Here is a 17789-nt window from a genome sequence, read left to right on the forward strand (position 1 = left end):
TGACAAAATAAGATTAATGCTTATGAAGAAATATAAAATCTCATCCCTTCCCCAATATCGCGCCACACCCCTACCCCTTAATTCCCTGGTTGAACTTGATGGACATATGTCTTTTTTCGACCGTACTAACTATGTAACTATGTAACATAACATGGGGGGGTCTCCTGGCTGTTCACACAGGTGTGTCATTGCTGTACATTGACCATGCATTGCTTCTGTGGTATTGCAAAGGCAAAGACAAATGCTTCCAGCCATCCATTGCACTAATGGATTGGTCATCAGCTGGCTGTCTATGTCCCGCATCAATATAGACCAAAGTACAGAGGGTTAGGCTATGCTATTGTGCACCTACCTGATGCATCAGAAGGTGCGAGGCCCTTGCTAAATTCTGTGCACAGACTTTGAGATCTATGCTTTAGACTGTATCTAAACCTGCTCCAACATGGACTGACATTCTGGCCTACTTTCAGCCGATGCGACTTGTCTGTCGCTGAACAGTCGCTTTTTATGTATTCAGCACCTATGTATAATGTTGTAAAAATGCTCTAGAAGCTAAAGTCGCAGAAATGTCACACATATTTGGCCTGCAACTTTCTGTGCGACAAATTCAGACAGGAAAAATCAGTATAAATCCTTAGAAAATTATCCCCCAGTGTCTCCATCTGCTGGCGGTATTGAATAAGCATTGCTGCACTGATGGGGTATGCATTAGACGAAAAAAAAGAAGAAAAAGAAGAATAATACGCCCAGAAAAGAGGCGAAAAGGAGAAAAACGTAAAAAAAACGTGAAAAAAAAGTAAGAGGAAGAGAAGGGAAAAAAAGGTGGAAATGGGTTTAAAAGTGATTTCGGCGGAGAAATATATATATATATATATATATATATATATATATATATATATATATACGCGCACACACACACATATATATAAACGTATTCTCCGTTGAGATATTGCAGCCGCTGCTGTGTCCAGGCCCAGGAGCCTTAGCACTGTGCTGTGATGTCACTCAATACCACTGACATCACTAGGTGTAAACAACATCTCTCCTTTGCTGTGTATGTGACTATGGAGCTGTTTGGTGATGTCGTCTATTATGGCCTTCATAGAAGCAACAGGAGATTGTTGCATCCATCTAGAACCCTCAGAACTACAGTGCTATGATGTCACTCACTTCCACAGGCCTTGCAGAGTGTAAACAACAACAACCCAGCTTTGTTGTGTATGTAACCATAGGGATTGTGATGTCACCTAGAACCTTCACAGCAGCGACAGCTTTATGAGGAGCATCAGCACTGCTCTGCCTGAGCAGAACCATCACCGCCATAGGTTGTCAAATAACCCGGATTTAACCCACACAGGTAAGTCCAATGGGGTGCAGGCATGTCCTCTATGCTTACAGCTTCCCGTGGGTGTTGGTTTGATACCGTTTGGGGACAGCCAAGGAGGCATCTGCAGGCAACAAAGGTAGGTGTGTGCTTGTGTGTGTGTTTCCTATGCAGATCCTAAGCCCAGTGTCACATGCAAGTAGGAGGAGTAAGAAGGGTTCCTGGCAAATCCGGGTTATGGATTGCATTTAAAAAGGCCCCGTGGGAGTGCAATGGGCCCCTGTCTTGCTGCTTAGCAATAATGGTATGGGTTTAGGTTCTGCTGTGTGTACTGGTGGTTGACTGCCCCCCAGCCCAGAGTGTGCATGGAAAATTGTCTGGCAGCCTCCCTGACAGCAAGCAGTGATAGTGCCCATGAAGGGGACCTTGTTGGGCCCGCCCCTTTCACGGTTATTGCTTCTCGGCCTTTTGGCTAAGATCAAGTGCAGTTTGCTCTGGTCTGGCCAGAGGGTGCGATCTCTGGGTTTACCCAGTTTGCCGGAGGAAGATTTTTTTCACTGTGGTTCTGTACCGACAGATTATCATCTGGAAGAATGGCTGGAGTAAAGAATACTATCCGCATGGAGGTGGATCCTGCAAGTTCCAAGAACAACATGGTTTATCTGGTGAGAGACATCATTATGGAGAAGATTGGAGTGGACAAGGCTGAAATCTTCAGTGTTAATGAGTCTCCCCGCAGGGGCTCCTATGAGGTAACCTTTGTGGATGAGGGCAGGTGTTTGCATGTGTATGAATACTTAAGGAATCTTAGCAATGAGCCCTTGCTGGTTGGGGTGAAGATTACTCCACTGTTTGGTCTGCAGGAAAAAACTGTGATAGTGCATGTGCATAATCCTTACACAGATGTGGAAATTATTAAGAACTTTTTGCACAAGTACTGTGACTATGTGAAGGGTGGAGAGAAACAGACGAATGTACTGGGGATTTTTAACTGCAATTATAAGTTTGTGGTTAAATTAAAAGTAGACCCTACTTGTGTTGGGGGTTTTAAACACCCCCCTGCCAGTTTTTCCATTGCAGGTTATAGGGGGTACCTGTCCTATGCTGGTCAGCCTTCCTACTGCAGGAATTGTTTTTCCTTTGGACATTTAAAGGAGAACTGTGTGCAAGGACAAATGTGCAGGAACTGTAATACTGCTGGCCACCATGCTGGAAGTTGTCCTAAAGCCAGGAAATGTGACTTATGTTGGGAGGAAGGTCATGTTTATAAGGACTGCCCTGGGGTGAGAAGTCCTTTATTCAGTAGTGTGGTGAGAGAGGGGGAAATAGTGAGGAGATTGGCCCCTCTGAAGACCATTGCAGCTCCTCAGAAGCCCCCTGATGTTCAGGCTGCAGTCTCTGATGCCTTCAGACAGTTGGAGGAAGTTATTGAGGGAGTGCAGAGTCCTAGTCACTCTGTGGAGTCTGTTCACCCCTCTGACCCTGTTCACATTGAGCCATTTCCATCCTCAGGTGAGACTGATTTGTGTAACAGGGAGGGTGGTGGGAAACATAATGCAGAGGATGAAAATTATGATGGCTTTCAACTGGTGCATGGAGGGAAGTCTGCCAAGAAAAGAAGAGGTGAGAAGGGTGCGGACTCGGGCCCGGAAACCAGCAACTTTTATGAAGTCCTGGAGACGGATGTTATGGAGGCTACTGAGAGTGGTGAATAACTATGCTGGGACTTGATTTGCTAGTTAGTAGCAGGTGGCTGATGCACCTGTGTAGCTCATGCAGGGTTAAACCTTGTTCTTTGTAGCTTTAGGCTATGGGTTTTGTTGTATGTTCTCAAAATGTGAGAGTGTTTAAAAATAAGGCTAGGAGAGCTGCTATTTTAAGTTTTTTAGCTCAGGAAAATGCTGCAATTTTTTGTTTGCAGGAGTGTGGTATTGATCTCACCATAAGTCAGGATGAATGGGTGTATGGTCGGTGTGTGTGGTCTGGGAGTGTTTTGAATAAGAATGATGGTATGGGGATCTTGATTAAATCACCTGACATTGCTGTGTAAACAACAACAACCCAGCTTTGTTGTGTATGTAACCATAGGGATTTGTGATGTCACCTAGAACCTTCACAGCAGAGACAGCTTTATGAGGAGCATCAGCACTGCTCTGCCTGAGCAGAACCATCACCGCCATAGGTTGTCAAATAACCCGGATTTAACCCACACAGGTAAGTCCAATGGGGTGCAGGCATGTCCTCTATGCTTACAGCTTCCCGTGGGTGTTGGTTTGATACCGTTTGGGGACAGCCAAGGAGGCATCTGCAGGCAACAAAGGTAGGTGTGTGCTTGTGTGTGTGTTTCCTATGCAGATCCTAAGCCCAGTGTCACATGCAAGTAGGAGGAGTAAGAAGGGTTCCTGGCAAATCCGGGTTATGGATTGCATTTAAAAAGGCCCCGTGGGAGTGCAATGGGCCCCTGTCTTGCTGCTTAGCAATAATGGTATGGGTTTAGGTTCTGCTGTGTGTACTGGTGGTTGACTGCCCCCCAGCCCAGAGTGTGCATGGAAAATTGTCTGGCAGCCTCCCTGACAGCAAGCAGTGATAGTGCCCATGAAGGGGACCTTGTTGGGCCCGCCCCTTTCACGGTTATCGCTTCTCGGCCTTTTGGCTAGATCAAGTGTCTGGTCAGGAGGATCCTGGGAGTTTGTCCTACCTTTTTCAAGGGGGGCTGCTACGAGGAACCGAAAAGGCGATCGACAAGATGGGTGTTCGCATCCGTTACCTTACATCCGGTGAAACGCTGATTCGTTTTTCCTTTCGCTTTGATGTTGATGAAGACAAGCAAGAACTCGTCCAACTTTCTTATTTTGTGAAAGAAACTCTCTACAAGCTTCTTGGGGTGAAGAAAGAGAACATCGTCTGTCTCAGAGATCCTCGGAAGGGCAGCTTCATCCTAACTCTGGACTCTGCTTATGCATGCCAGAATCTTTTTGAGAAGCTGAAAAGCAATCAAGACCTTGCTGAGCTTGATGGGATCACGGTCACAGTGTTGTATACTGGAGGTGATATTCCTCTAGTTGTGTGTATGCACAATCCCTTTGTGACTGTGTCCCATATTGAGCTCTTTTTGGGGAAATACTGCAGTTCTGTTAAGTATTCCCATAAGGTGATGAATTCAGAAGACCTATGGACGGGGAAACATAAGTTTTTTGTGAAAATGAAGGAGGATGCTACTGGCATTGGAGGGTTGTGTCATCCACCCTCCAACTTTTCTTTCGGTCGGGATAAGGGCTATTTGTTTTATCCCGAGATGCCTACTTTTTGTAGGAAATGTAAGAAATTCGGACATACTATGGAAGTTTGCACGGACACTACAGTTCGCTGTGGTCGGTGCAATCAAGAAGGCCATGTTTCTAAGGACTGTGCTAAAATTGTCTGCAACATTTGTGGTGAAGAAGGCCATGCCTTTAAAGATTGCAGTCTCCGTTCCAGTGTAGCTAGATCGTGGGCTGACCGTGTAGCGGGGAGAGTGGGTGTAGTGCAAGCTGAAGTACCACCTGCGAAAGCACCCCAGCGGTCTGAGGCGCCTTCAGAAAAGCCGGCTGTAACTTCTGATGTCGTGGCGGAGCTTATGGACCTTTCTGCTGCTGTGCCTGAGACAGAGGGGAGACCTTCTGTGGAGGGTTCTGGTGGTGGAGGGTCACTAGTGAGCAGTGAAGCCATGGAGGTTGGCGTGAAGGAGATCAAGCGGAAGAACGAACTCGGAGATGAGCCACAACTTGGCATTAAACGGCCTGTCAAAAAAAGCTCAGACGAATGTGAGGACAGTCAACATGCATGGAGGCCTTCTATAAGATCAGCGTCCGATCCAAAAAATATCAAAGAGTTCGAAAGCCCGGAGTCACCTGTGGGTTTCATATCGGACTCAAACTCCAGTAGCGAATAGCTTCCTTAAAGTGCTCCTCTCTTAATGTGAGAGGTCTAAAGAGCCCTACGAGAAGGGCTGCTTTGTTTAGTTTTTTAGAGACCTTGGACTGTTCTCTGTTCTTTTTACAAGAATGTGGAATTGAACATAGTCCAAATTATGAGGACCTTTGTCGTGGCTGGACTTTGGGACCATCGGTCTGGTCAGGTGACAATCTGAACAGATCTTCAGGTGTTGGGATCTTGTTTAGAGGTTCAGATGTACAAGTTTTGTCCTTCTTAGAAATTATACCTGGTAGAGCGCTATTAGTTAATATTAAGTACAATGGCTCGGAGATTAAGCTTTTTAACATCTATGCTTCTCCTGAAAAAAATGAGAGAGCCGACTTGATTAATGATATTCAGGCTTTTATCCCAGGTTCAACACCTATTTTAATGGCTGGAGATTTTAATTGTTGTATGAGTGGTGATCATCGTGAGAGTGGAAGTGTGCATGTCAGAGTGGATAAAACAGAGAAACAGATTAAGAGTATGACTGAGGATTTTAACTTTACCGATGTCTGGAGGAGAAAATACCCAGACGACCCTGGTTACACATGGGAAAATAATGTCTGCAAATCCAGGATTGATTTTATTTTTTTATCGGAAAGTTTTAATCTAGTTGATGTTTCTCTTTTATCGAATATTTTCTCTGATCATAAGTTATTATATGCACATGTCACTTTACCTGGCCTAGAGAAAGGCAGAGGCGTTTGGAAGCTCAACACTACTTTATTAGAGGACATGAAAACAAAAAATGATTTTATTGCTGCTTATAACAAATGGAGATTGCGTCAATCCCAATATAAAAATATTTTGGATTGGTGGGAGGATGTTAAAAAGTGGACTAAACAGTTTTTTAATCGTGTGGGCATCCAAAAGGCTAAGGAGAAAAAGTTATGGTTTAAAATGTTAAACACTAAAATCTAAAACTAATATTATAACCTAAAGCAAGCCGGGCTTGAGATGGATGATGTTATTGCTCAGACAAAGAATGAAATAAAAAATGCCATTAGTCAAAAAGGAAAAGAAATGATTTTTAACAGCAAGGTGCAATGTCTGGAGAATGATGAAAAGTGTTCGAGATTCTTTTTTAAGAAGGTGGTGGGAAAGAAAGAAATGATATCTGTAATAGAAGGGAAGATAACTAATGAAGAGATGTTGCGAGAAGCACAAGTATTTTATCAGGAGCTTTTTAATAAAAAAGATATTGATATTTCCTTTACTAATGATGTTTTAGATACCTTGGATTCAAAACTTGACAAAACTGACCAAGAGAGCCTTTGTGATGAAATCTTTTTACCTGAACTTTTAAGCACTTTTAAGAGTTTTTTAAATGGTAAAACACCTGGTTCGGATGGGTTGCCAGTTGAATTTTATCTGTGTTTTTGGTCCATTTTAAAAGATGATCTTTTAGGTATTTTTAACTGTGCTTTTAAATCTGAGATTTTACCTGCGTCCTGGAGAGATGGTGTTGTTACTCTGATTTTTAAAAAAGGAGACATCTCTAAATTAGAAAATTGGAGGCCTATTACCCTGCTAAATACAGACTATAAGGTTTTAGCAAAAATTTTAGCAAATAGGCTCAAGCAGGTAATTGCTAAGGTTATACACAGTGACCAAGTATGTGGAGTACCTGGAAGGAAAATAAGTGATCATCTAAACCTTGTAAAAGATGTTTTATGGTATCAGAAACAATGTGATCAGAAATTGGCAATTTTATCCTTGGATTTTCAAAAGGCTTATGACCGTGTTTCTCATGATTTTTTATGGTTGGTTTTAAAGAAAATGAATTTTCCTGATTTTATTGTTGGAAAAATTGCACTTTTATATAAAAACTGTTTTAGTCGTATTTTAATTAACGGTTTTTTATCCCAAGAGGTATGTTTACAGTCTGGGGTGAAACAGGGGTGCCCCCTATCACCCATTCTTTTCATATGTGTAATAGAACCTCTGTTGAATGTTTTGAGATAAGATAAGTATATTAGAGGAGTGCCAATCCCTGGAAGTGGAGGACAGAGCGTAAAGACGATAGCATACATGGATGATGTTAATATTCTATGTTCAGATGAACCATCCCTGAAACGTGCTATCAGACAGACAGAATTTTTTTGTGAGGGCTCTGGCTTCAAATTAAATAAAAATAAATGTGATTGCTTTGCAATAGGGAATTGGGGCAATACGGAGGTGAATGTGCAATATGATAAAATCAAAATCTTGGGTGTCATCTTTGACAATGAAAATAATGGAGAGGAAAGCTGGTCCATCGTCAAAGAGAAAGTGCAAAAGAAAATAAGTTTTTGGAAAATGAGGAAATTAACAATAGAAGGAAAAGTACTGATAATGAAAGCTTTGTTGCTACCTATCATGCTATATTTAAGCTTGGTTTTCCCACCGAGTGAACGCACCTTGAAGTTTTTAAACAAGATTTGCTTTCATTTTTTATGGGGGTCTAAAATGGATAAACTCAGGAGAGATGTAATGATGAAGACAAAGAAATTGGGGGGTAAGGATGTGCCTGATTTAAAAAGGTTTTTATATATTCACTTTTTTTCTATGTGTTTTAATGGCTTGCAAAGAAACTGTTATTGGTCTTATTTTTTAAAATATGCTGCAGGTCACATTTTTAGAAAAAGAAAGTGGATAACCTTACCTTTAACGTCCCCAATCTTATTTATTCCCCCAGCGCACTATGTGGTTTTAGAAAAGATTATTCGTATTTATGGCATTGCTAATTTTAGTCAAGAAATTTGTAGTAATGCACGAAAATTAGTTCCTGAAATCAGGAAGATAGAACAGATTTGCTTAATATCTAATTATTCCACTGAGAAATCTCTAAGAGTTTGGAGGATGGTGAATATGGGATTCTTATCTAATGACTTAAAAGATCTGGCCTGGCAGATAGCACATCAATGTTTGCCTACCAGAGAATTGAAACACAGAAGAGGATTGTGTCGTAGTGCAAAGTGCCCGAGAATGGGGTGTCCTAGTGAGGAAACAGTTTTACACCTTTTTTGGAACTGTTTTTACACCCAAGAGATATGGCATTTGATAGGACCCTTACTAAAATTCATTTCTGATCTTAATTTTTTAAATCATGAAGTTATTTTATATGGATTTTATAATGTTTTATCTGTGGAGAAGTCTCGGGTTTTGTGGATTAGTATAAATTGTATTAAAATTGCACTATGGAAGACGAGGAATATTCTTCTTTTTAAAAGAGACACTATTACCTCTAAAGATTGTGTTCGCCTAGCTCTTAGTGAGATGTATGTTTTCTATTTATTGGATAAAAAAAGATTAGGTCACAAAGTGGCTAAAAGTCTTTGGAATCTACATCTGTGGAATATGCTTTTAGCAGACTAAGTGTAATCTGGACTGCGTAAGGTCTTTTAGTCTAAGAATATTATATCTAAAAGTAAAAAATCTGTTCTTATCAGTTTAATATCTGATACGTCCCCTATCTGGGGACCATATATTAAATGGATTTTTGAGAACGGGGGCCGATTTCGAAGCTTGCTTCCGTCGCCCTATGCATTGACCCGATATGGCAGTATCTTCGGGTACAGTGCACCACCCCCTTACAGGGTTAAAAAGAAAGATTCCTACTTTCATTGCTACCTGCTTGCTGGCTAGCCAGCTAGCCAGCCCTGTGGGCCTTGCTGCTGCTGCAGCCAAAAAACAAAAGGTGGTGCTGCTGCTGCTTCTGCTGCTTCTGCTTCTGCTTGTGTCTGGCCGCTGTTGGAGCGTCCAGGCACAGGACTTCTGCTGCTGCTGACTAAATGGCCTCCTTAATTGGATCATTTGAGTAGCCAGCACACCTGTGCAGGTAGGGCATGACATGATAGGCAGCTGCCTTGATAGCGGGTGGGTGCTGAATGTTCCTAATTGACAAAATAAGATTAATGCTTATGAAGAAATATAAAATCTCATCCCTTCCCCAATATCGCGCCACACCCATACCCCTTAATTCCCTGGTTGAACTTGATGGACATATGTCTTTTTTCGACCGTACTAACTATGTAACTATGTAACATAACATGGGGGGGGGGTCTCCTGGCTGTTCACACAGGTGTGTCATTGCTGTACATTGACCATGCATTGCTTCTGTGGTATTGCAAAGGCAAAGACAAATGCTTCCAGCCATCCATTGCACTAATGGATTGGTCATCAGCTGGCTGTCTATGTCCCGCATCAATATAGACCAAAGTACAGAGGGTTAGGCTATGCTATTGTGCACCTACCTGATGCATCAGAAGGTGCGAGGCCCTTGCTAAATTCTGTGCACAGACTTTGAGATCTATGCTTTAGACTGTATCTAAACCTGCTCCAACATGGACTGACATTCTGGCCTACTTTCAGCCGATGCGACTTGTCTGTCGCTGAACAGTCGCTTTTTATGTATTCAGCACCTATGTATAATGTTGTAAAAATGCTCTAGAAGCTAAAGTAGCAGAAATGTCACACATATTTGGCCTGCAACTTTCTGTGCGACAAATTCAGACAGGAAAAATCAGTATAAATCCTTAGAAAATTATCCCCCAGTGTCTCCATCTGCTGGCGGTATTGAATAAGCATTGCTGCACTGATGGGGTATGCATTAGACGAAAAAAAAGAAGAAAAAGAAGAATAATACGCCCAGAAAAGAGGCGAAAAGGAGAAAAACGTAAAAAAACGTGAAAAAAAAGGAAGAGGAAGAGAAGGGAAAAAAAGGTGGAAATGGGTTTAAAAGTGATTTCGGCGGAGAAATATATATATATATATATATATATATATATATATATATATATATACGCGCACACACACACATATATATAAACGTATTCTCCGTTGAGATATTGCAGCCGCTGCTGTGTCCAGGCCCAGGAGCCTTAGCACTGTGCTGTGATGTCACTCAATACCACTGACATCACTAGGTGTAAACAACATCTCTCCTTTGCTGTGTATGTGACTATGGAGCTGTTTGGTGATGTCGTCTATTATGGCCTTCATAGAAGCAACAGGAGATTGTTGCATCCATCTAGAACCCTCAGAACTACAGTGCTATGATGTCACTCACTTCCACAGGCCTTGCAGAGTGTAAACAACAACAACCCAGCTTTGTTGTGTATGTAACCATAGGGATTTGTGATGTCACCTAGAACCTTCACAGCAGCGACAGCTTTATGAGGAGCATCAGCACTGCTCTGCCTGAGCAGAACCATCACCGCCATAGGTTGTCAAATAACCCGGATTTAACCCACACAGGTAAGTCCAATGGGGTGCAGGCATGTCCTCTATGCTTACAGCTTCCCGTGGGTGTTGGTTTGATACCGTTTGGGGACAGCCAAGGAGGCATCTGCAGGCAACAAAGGTAGGTGTGTGCTTGTGTGTGTGTTTCCTATGCAGATCCTAAGCCCAGTGTCACATGCAAGTAGGAGGAGTAAGAAGGGTTCCTGGCAAATCCGGGTTATGGATTGCATTTAAAAAGGCCCCGTGGGAGTGCAATGGGCCCCTGTCTTGCTGCTTAGCAATAATGGTATGGGTTTAGGTTCTGCTGTGTGTACTGGTGGTTGACTGCCCCCCAGCCCAGAGTGTGCATGGAAAATTGTCTGGCAGCCTCCCTGACAGCAAGCAGTGATAGTGCCCATGAAGGGGACCTTGTTGGGCCCGCCCCTTTCACGGTTATCGCTTCTCGGCCTTTTGGCTAGATCAAGTGTCTGGTCAGGAGGATCCTGGGAGTTTGTCCTACCTTTTCCAAGGGGGGCTGCTACGAGGAACCGAAAAGGCGATCGACAAGATGGGTGTTCGCATCCGTTACCTTACATCCGGTGAAACGCGGATTCGTTTTTCCTTTCGCTTTGATGTTGATGAAGACAAGCAAGAACTCGTCCAACTTTCTTATTTTGTGAAAGAAACTCTCTACAAGCTTCTTGGGGTGAAGAAAGAGAACATCGTCTGTCTCAGAGATCCTCGGAAGGGCAGCTTCATCCTAACTCTGGACTCTGCTTATGCATGCCAGAATCTTTTTGAGAAGCTGAAAAGCAATCAAGACCTTGCTGAGCTTGATGGGATCACGGTCACAGTGTTGTATACTGGAGGTGATATTCCTCTAGTTGTGTGTATGCACAATCCCTTTGTGACTGTTTCCCATATTGAGCTCTTTTTGGGGAAATACTGCAGTTCTGTTAAGTATTCCCATAAGGTGATGAATTCAGAAGACCTATGGACGGGGAAACATAAGTTTTTTGTGAAAATGAAGGAGGATGCTACTGGCATTGGAGGGTTGTGTCATCCACCCTCCAACTTTTCTATCGGTCGGGATAAGGGCTATTTGTTTTATCCCGAGATGCCTACTTTTTGTAGGAAATGTAAGAAATTCGGACATACTATGGAAGTTTGCACGGACACTACAGTTCGCTGTGGTCGGTGCAATCAAGAAGGCCATGTTTCTAAGGACTGTGCTAAAATTGTCTGCAACATTTGTGGTGAAGAAGGCCATGCCTTTAAAGATTGCAGTCTCCGTTCCAGTGTAGCTAGATCGTGGGCTGACCGTGTAGCGGGGAGAGTGGGTGTAGTGCAAGCTGAAGTACCACCTGCGAAAGCACCCCAGCGGTCTGAGGCGCCTTCAGAAAAGCCGGCTGTAACTTCTGATGTCGTGGCGGAGCTTATGGACCTTTCTGCTGCTGTGCCTGAGACAGAGGGGAGACCTTCTGTGGAGGGTTCTGGTGGTGGAGGGTCACTAGTGAGCAGTGAAGCCATGGAGGTTGGCGTGAAGGAGATCAAGCGGAAGAAGGAACTCGGAGATGAGCCACAACTTGGCATTAAACGGCCTGTCAAAAAAAGCTCAGACGAATGTGAGGACAGTCAACATGCATGGAGGCCTTCTATAAGATCAGCGTCTGATCCCAAAAATATCAAAGAGTTCGAAAGCCCGGAGTCACCTGTGGGTTTCATATCAGACTCAAACTCCAGTAGCGAATAGCTTCCTTAAAGTGCTCCTCTCTTAATGTGAGAGGTCTAAAGAGCCCTACGAGAAGGGCTGCTTTGTTTAGTTTTTTAGAGACCTTGGACTGTTCTCTGTTCTTTTTACAAGAATGTGGAATTGAACATAGTCCAAATTATGAGGACCTTTGTCGTGGCTGGACTTTGGGACCATCGGTCTGGTCGGGTGACAATCTGAACAGATCTTCAGGTGTTGGGATCTTGTTTAGAGGTTCAGATGTACAAGTTTTGTCCTTCTTAGAAATTATACCTGGTAGAGCGCTATTAGTTAATATTAAGTACAATGGCTCAGAGATTAAGCTTTTTAACATCTATGCTTCTCCTGAAAAAAATGAGAGAGCCGACTTGATTAATGATATTCAGGCTTTTATCCCAGGTTCAACACCTATTTTAATGGCTGGAGATTTTAATTGTTGTATGAGTGGTGATCATCGTGAGAGTGGAAGTGTGCATGTCAGAGTGGATAAAACAGAGAAACAGATTAAGAGTATGACTGAGGATTTTAACTTTACCGATGTCTGGAGGAGAAAATACCCAGACGACCCTGGTTACACATGGGAAAATAATGTCTGCAAATCCAGGATTGATTTTATTTTTTTATCGGAAAGTTTTAATCTAGTTGATGTTTCTCTTTTATCGAATATTTTCTCTGATCATAAGTTATTATATGCACATGTCACTTTACCTGGCCTAGAGAAAGGCAGAGGCGTTTGGAAGCTCAACACTACTTTATTAGAGGACATGAAAACAAAAAATGATTTTATTGCTGCTTATAACAAATGGAGATTGCGTCAATCCCAATATAAAAATATTTTGGATTGGTGGGAGGATGTTAAAAAGTGGACTAAACAGTTTTTTATCCGTGTGGGCATCCAAAAGGCTAAGGAGAAAAAGTTATGGTTTAAAATGTTAAACACTAAAATCCAAACATATTATAAACTAAAGCAAGCCGGGCTTGAGATGGATGATGTTATTGCTCAGACAAAGAATGAAATAAAAAATGCCATTAGTCAAAAAGGAAAAGAAATGATTTTTAACAGCAAGGTGCAATGTCTGGAGAATGATGAAAAGTGTTCGAGATTCTTTTTTAAGAAGGTGGTGGGAAAGAAAGAAATGATATCTGTAATAGAAGGGAAGATAACTAATGAAGAGATGTTGCGAGAAGCACAAGTATTTTATCAGGAGCTTTTTAATAAAAAAGATATTGATATTTCCTTTACTAATGATGTTTTAGATACCTTGGATTCAAAACTTGACAAAACTGGACAAGAGAGCCTTTGTGATGAAATCTTTTTACCTGAACTTTTAAGCACTTTTAAGAGTTTTTTAAATGGTAAAACACCTGGTTCGGATGGGTTGCCAGTTGAATTTTATCTGTGTTTTTGGTCCATTTTAAAAGATGATCTTTTAGGTATTTTTAACTGTGCTTTTAAATCTGAGATTTTACCTGCGTCCTGGAGAGATGGTGTTGTTACTCTGATTTTTAAAAAAGGAGACATCTCTAAATTAGAAAATTGGAGGCCTATTACCCTGCTAAATACAGACTATAAGGTTTTAGCAAAAATTTTAGCAAATAGGCTCAAGCAGGTAATTGCTAAGGTTTTACACAGTGACCAAGTATGCGGAGTACCTGGAAGGAAAATAAGTGATCATCTAAACCTTGTAAAAGATGTTTTATGGTATCAGAAACAATGTGATCAGAAATTGGCAATTTTATCCTTGGATTTTCAAAAGGCTTATGACCGTGTTTCTCATGATTTTTTATGGTTGGTTTTAAAGAAAATGAATTTTCCTGATTTTATTGTTGGAAAAATTGCACTTTTATATAAAAACTGTTTTAGTCGTATTTTAATTAACGTTTTTTTATCCCAAGAGGTATGTTTACAGTCTGGGGTGAAACAGGGGTGCCCCCTATCACCCATTCTTTTCATATGTGCAATAGAACCTCTGTTGAATGTTTTGAGAAAAGATAAGCTCATTAGAGGAGTGCCAATCCCTGGAAGTGGAGGACAGAGTGTAAAGACGATAGCATATATGGATGATGTTAATATTCTATGTTCAGATGAACCATCCCTGAAACGTGCTATCAGACGGACAGAATTTTTTTGTGAGGGCTCTGGCTTCAAATTAAATAAAAATAAATGTGATTGCTTTGCAATGGGGAATTGGGGCAATACGGAGGTGAATGTGCAATATGATAAAATCAAAATCTTGGGTGTCATCTTTGACAATGAAAATAATGGAGAGGAAAGCTGGTCCATCGTCAAAGAGAAAGTGCAAAAGAAAATAAGTTTTTGGAAAATGAGGAAATTAACAATAGAAGGAAAAGTACTGATAATGAAAGCTTTGTTGCTACCTATCATGCTATATTTAAGCTTGGTTTTCCCACCGAGTGAACGCACCTTAAAGTTTTTAAACAAGATTTGCTTTCATTTTTTATGGGGGTCTAAAATGGATAAACTCAGGAGAGATGTAATGATGAAGACAAAGAAATTGGGGGGTAAGGATGTGCCTGATTTAAAAAGGTTTTTATATATTCACTTTTTTTCTATGTGTTTTAATGGCTTGCAAAGAAACTGTTATTGGTCTTATTTTTTAAAATATGCTGCAGGTCACATTTTTAGAAAAAGAAAGTGGATAACCTTACCTTTAACGTCCCCAATCTTATTTATTCCCCCAGCGCACTATGTGGTTTTAGAAAAGATTATTCGTATTTATGGCATTGCTAATTTTAGTCAAGAAATTTGTAGTAATGCACGAAAATTAGTTCCTGAAATCAGGAAGATAGAACAGATTTGCTTAATATCTAATTATTCCACTGAGAAATCTCTAAGAGTTTGGAGGATGGTGAATATGGGATTCTTATCTAATGACTTAAAAGATCTGGCCTGGCAGATAGCACATCAATGTTTGCCTACCAGAGAATTCCAACACAGAAGAGGATTGTGTCGTAGTGCAAAGTGCCCGAGAATGGGGTGTCCTAGTGAGGAAACAGTTTTACACATTTTTTGGAACTGTTTTTACGCCCAAGAGATATGGCATTTGATAGGACCCTTACTAAAATTCATTTCTGATCTTAATTTTTTAAATCATGAAGTTATTTTATATGGATTTTATAATGTTTTATCTGTGGAGAAGTCTCGGGTTTTGTGGATTAGTATAAATTGTATTAAAATTGCACTATGGAAGACAAGGAATATTCTTCTTTTTAAAAGAGACACTATTACCTCTAAAGATTGTGTTCGCCTAGCTCTTAGTGAGATGTATGTTTTCTATTTATTGGATAAAAAAAGATTAGGTCACAAAGTGGCTAAAAGTCTTTGGAATCTACATCTGTGGAATATGCTTTTAGCAGACTAAGTGTAATCTGGACTGCGTAAGGTCTATTAGTCTAAGAATATTATATCTAAAAGTAAAAAAATCTGTTCTTATCAGTTTAATATCTGATACGTCCCCTATCTGGGGACCATATATTAAATGGATTTTTGAGAACGGGAGCCGATTTCGAAGCTTGCTTCCGTCGCCCTATGCATTGACCCGATATGGCAGTATCTTCGGGTACAGTGCACCACCCCCTTACAGGGTTAAAAAGAAAGATTCCTACTTTCATTGTTACCTGCTTGCTGGCTAGCCAGCTAGCCAGCCCTGTGGGCCTTGCTGCTGCTGCAGCCAAAAAACAAAAGGTGGTGCTGCTGCTGCTTCTGCTACTTCTGCTTCTGCTTGTGTCTGGCCGCTGTTGGAGCGTCCAGGCACAGGACTTCTGCTGCTGCTGACTAAATGGCCTCCTTAATTGGATCATTTGAGTAGCCAGCACACCTGTGCAGGTAGGGCATGACATGATAGGCAGCTGCCTTGATAGCGGGTGGGTGCTGAATGTTCCTAATTGACAAAATAAGATTAATGCTTATGAAGAAATATAAAATCTCATCCCTTCCCCAATATCGCGCCACACCCCTACCCCTTAATTCCCTGGTGGAATTTGATGGACATATGTCTTTTTTCGACCGTACTAACTATGTAACTATGTAACATAACATGGGGGGGGGTCTCCTGGCTGTTCACACAGGTGTGTCATTGCTGTACATTGACCATGCATTGCTTCTGTGGTATTGCAAAGGCAAAGACAAATGCTTCCAGCCATCCATTGCACTAATGGATTGGTCATCAGCTGGCTGTCTATGTCCCGCATCAATATAGACCAAAGTACAGAGGGTTAAGCTATGCTATTGTGCACCTACCTGATGCATCAGAAGGTGCGAGGCCCTTGCTAAATTCTGTGCACAGACTTTGAGATCTATGCTTTAGACTGTATCTAAACCTGCTCCAACATGGACTGACATTCTGGCCTACTTTCAGCCGATGCGACTTGTCTGTCGCTGAACAGTCGCTTTTTATGTATTCAGCACCTATGTATAATGTTGTAAAAATGCTCTAGAAGCTAAAGTCGCAGAAATGTCACACATATTTGTCCTGCAACTTTCTGTGCGACAAATTCAGACAGGAAAAATCAGTATAAATCCTTAGAAAATTATCCCCCAGTGTCTCCATCTGCTGGCGGTATTGAATAAGCATTGCTGCACTGATGGGGTATGCATTAGACGAAAAAAAAGAAGAAAAAGAAGAATAATACGCCCAGAAAAGAGGCGAAAAGGAGAAAAACTTAAAAAAACGTGAAAAAAAAGTAAGAGGAAGAGAAGGGAAAAAAAGGTGGAAATGGGTTTAAAAGTGATTTCGGCGGAGAAATATATATATATATATATATATATATATATATATATATATATATACGCGCACACACACACATATATATATAAACGTATTCTCCGTTGAGATATTGCAGCCGCTGCTGTGTCCAGGCCCAGGAGCCTTAGCACTGTGCTGTGATGTCACTCAATACCACTGACATCACTAGGTGTAAACAACATCTCTCCTTTGCTGTGTATGTGACTATGGAGCTGTTTGGTGATGTCGTCTATTATGGCCTTCATAGAAGCAACAGGAGATTGTTGCATCCATCTAGAACCCTCAGAACTACAGTGCTATGATGTCACTCACTTCCACAGGCCTTGCAGAGTGTAAACAACAACAACCCAGCTTTGTTGTGTATGTAACCATAGGGATTTGTGATGTCACCTAGAACCTTCACAGCAGCGACAGCTTTATGAGGAGCATCAGCACTGCTCTGCCTGAGCAGAACCATCACCGCCATAGGTTGTCAAATAACCCGGATTTAACCCACACAGGTAAGTCCAATGGGGTGCAGGCATGTCCTCTATGCTTACAGCTTCCCGTGGGTGTTGGTTTGATACCGTTTGGGGACAGCCAAGGAGGCATCTGCAGGCAACAAAGGTAGGTGTGTGCTTGTGTGTGTGTGTTTCCTATGCAGATCCTAAGCCCAGTGTCACATGCAAGTAGGAGGAGTAAGAAGGGTTCCTGGCAAATCCGGGTTATGGATTGCATTTAAAAAGGCCCCGTGGGAGTGCAATGGGCCCCTGTCTTGCTGCTTAGCAATAATGGTATGGGTTTAGGTTCT

The 17789-nt window shown here is 41.6% G+C and overlaps 2 pseudogenes; both read left to right on the plus strand.

Annotated features, from left to right (window-relative positions):
* The first annotated feature begins 8675 nt into the window (after nucleotides 1-8675).
* Nucleotides 8676-8851, plus strand: LOC130289215 (U2 spliceosomal RNA; annotated as a pseudogene).
* Nucleotides 8852-15653: 6802 nt separating this feature from the next.
* LOC130285646 (U2 spliceosomal RNA) lies at nucleotides 15654-15830 on the plus strand (annotated as a pseudogene).
* The last annotated feature ends 1959 nt before the right edge of the window (nucleotides 15831-17789 follow it).

This window comes from Hyla sarda, chromosome 8 (genome assembly GCF_029499605.1).
Source record: "Hyla sarda isolate aHylSar1 chromosome 8, aHylSar1.hap1, whole genome shotgun sequence".
Lineage (NCBI taxonomy): Eukaryota > Metazoa > Chordata > Amphibia > Anura > Hylidae > Hyla > Hyla sarda.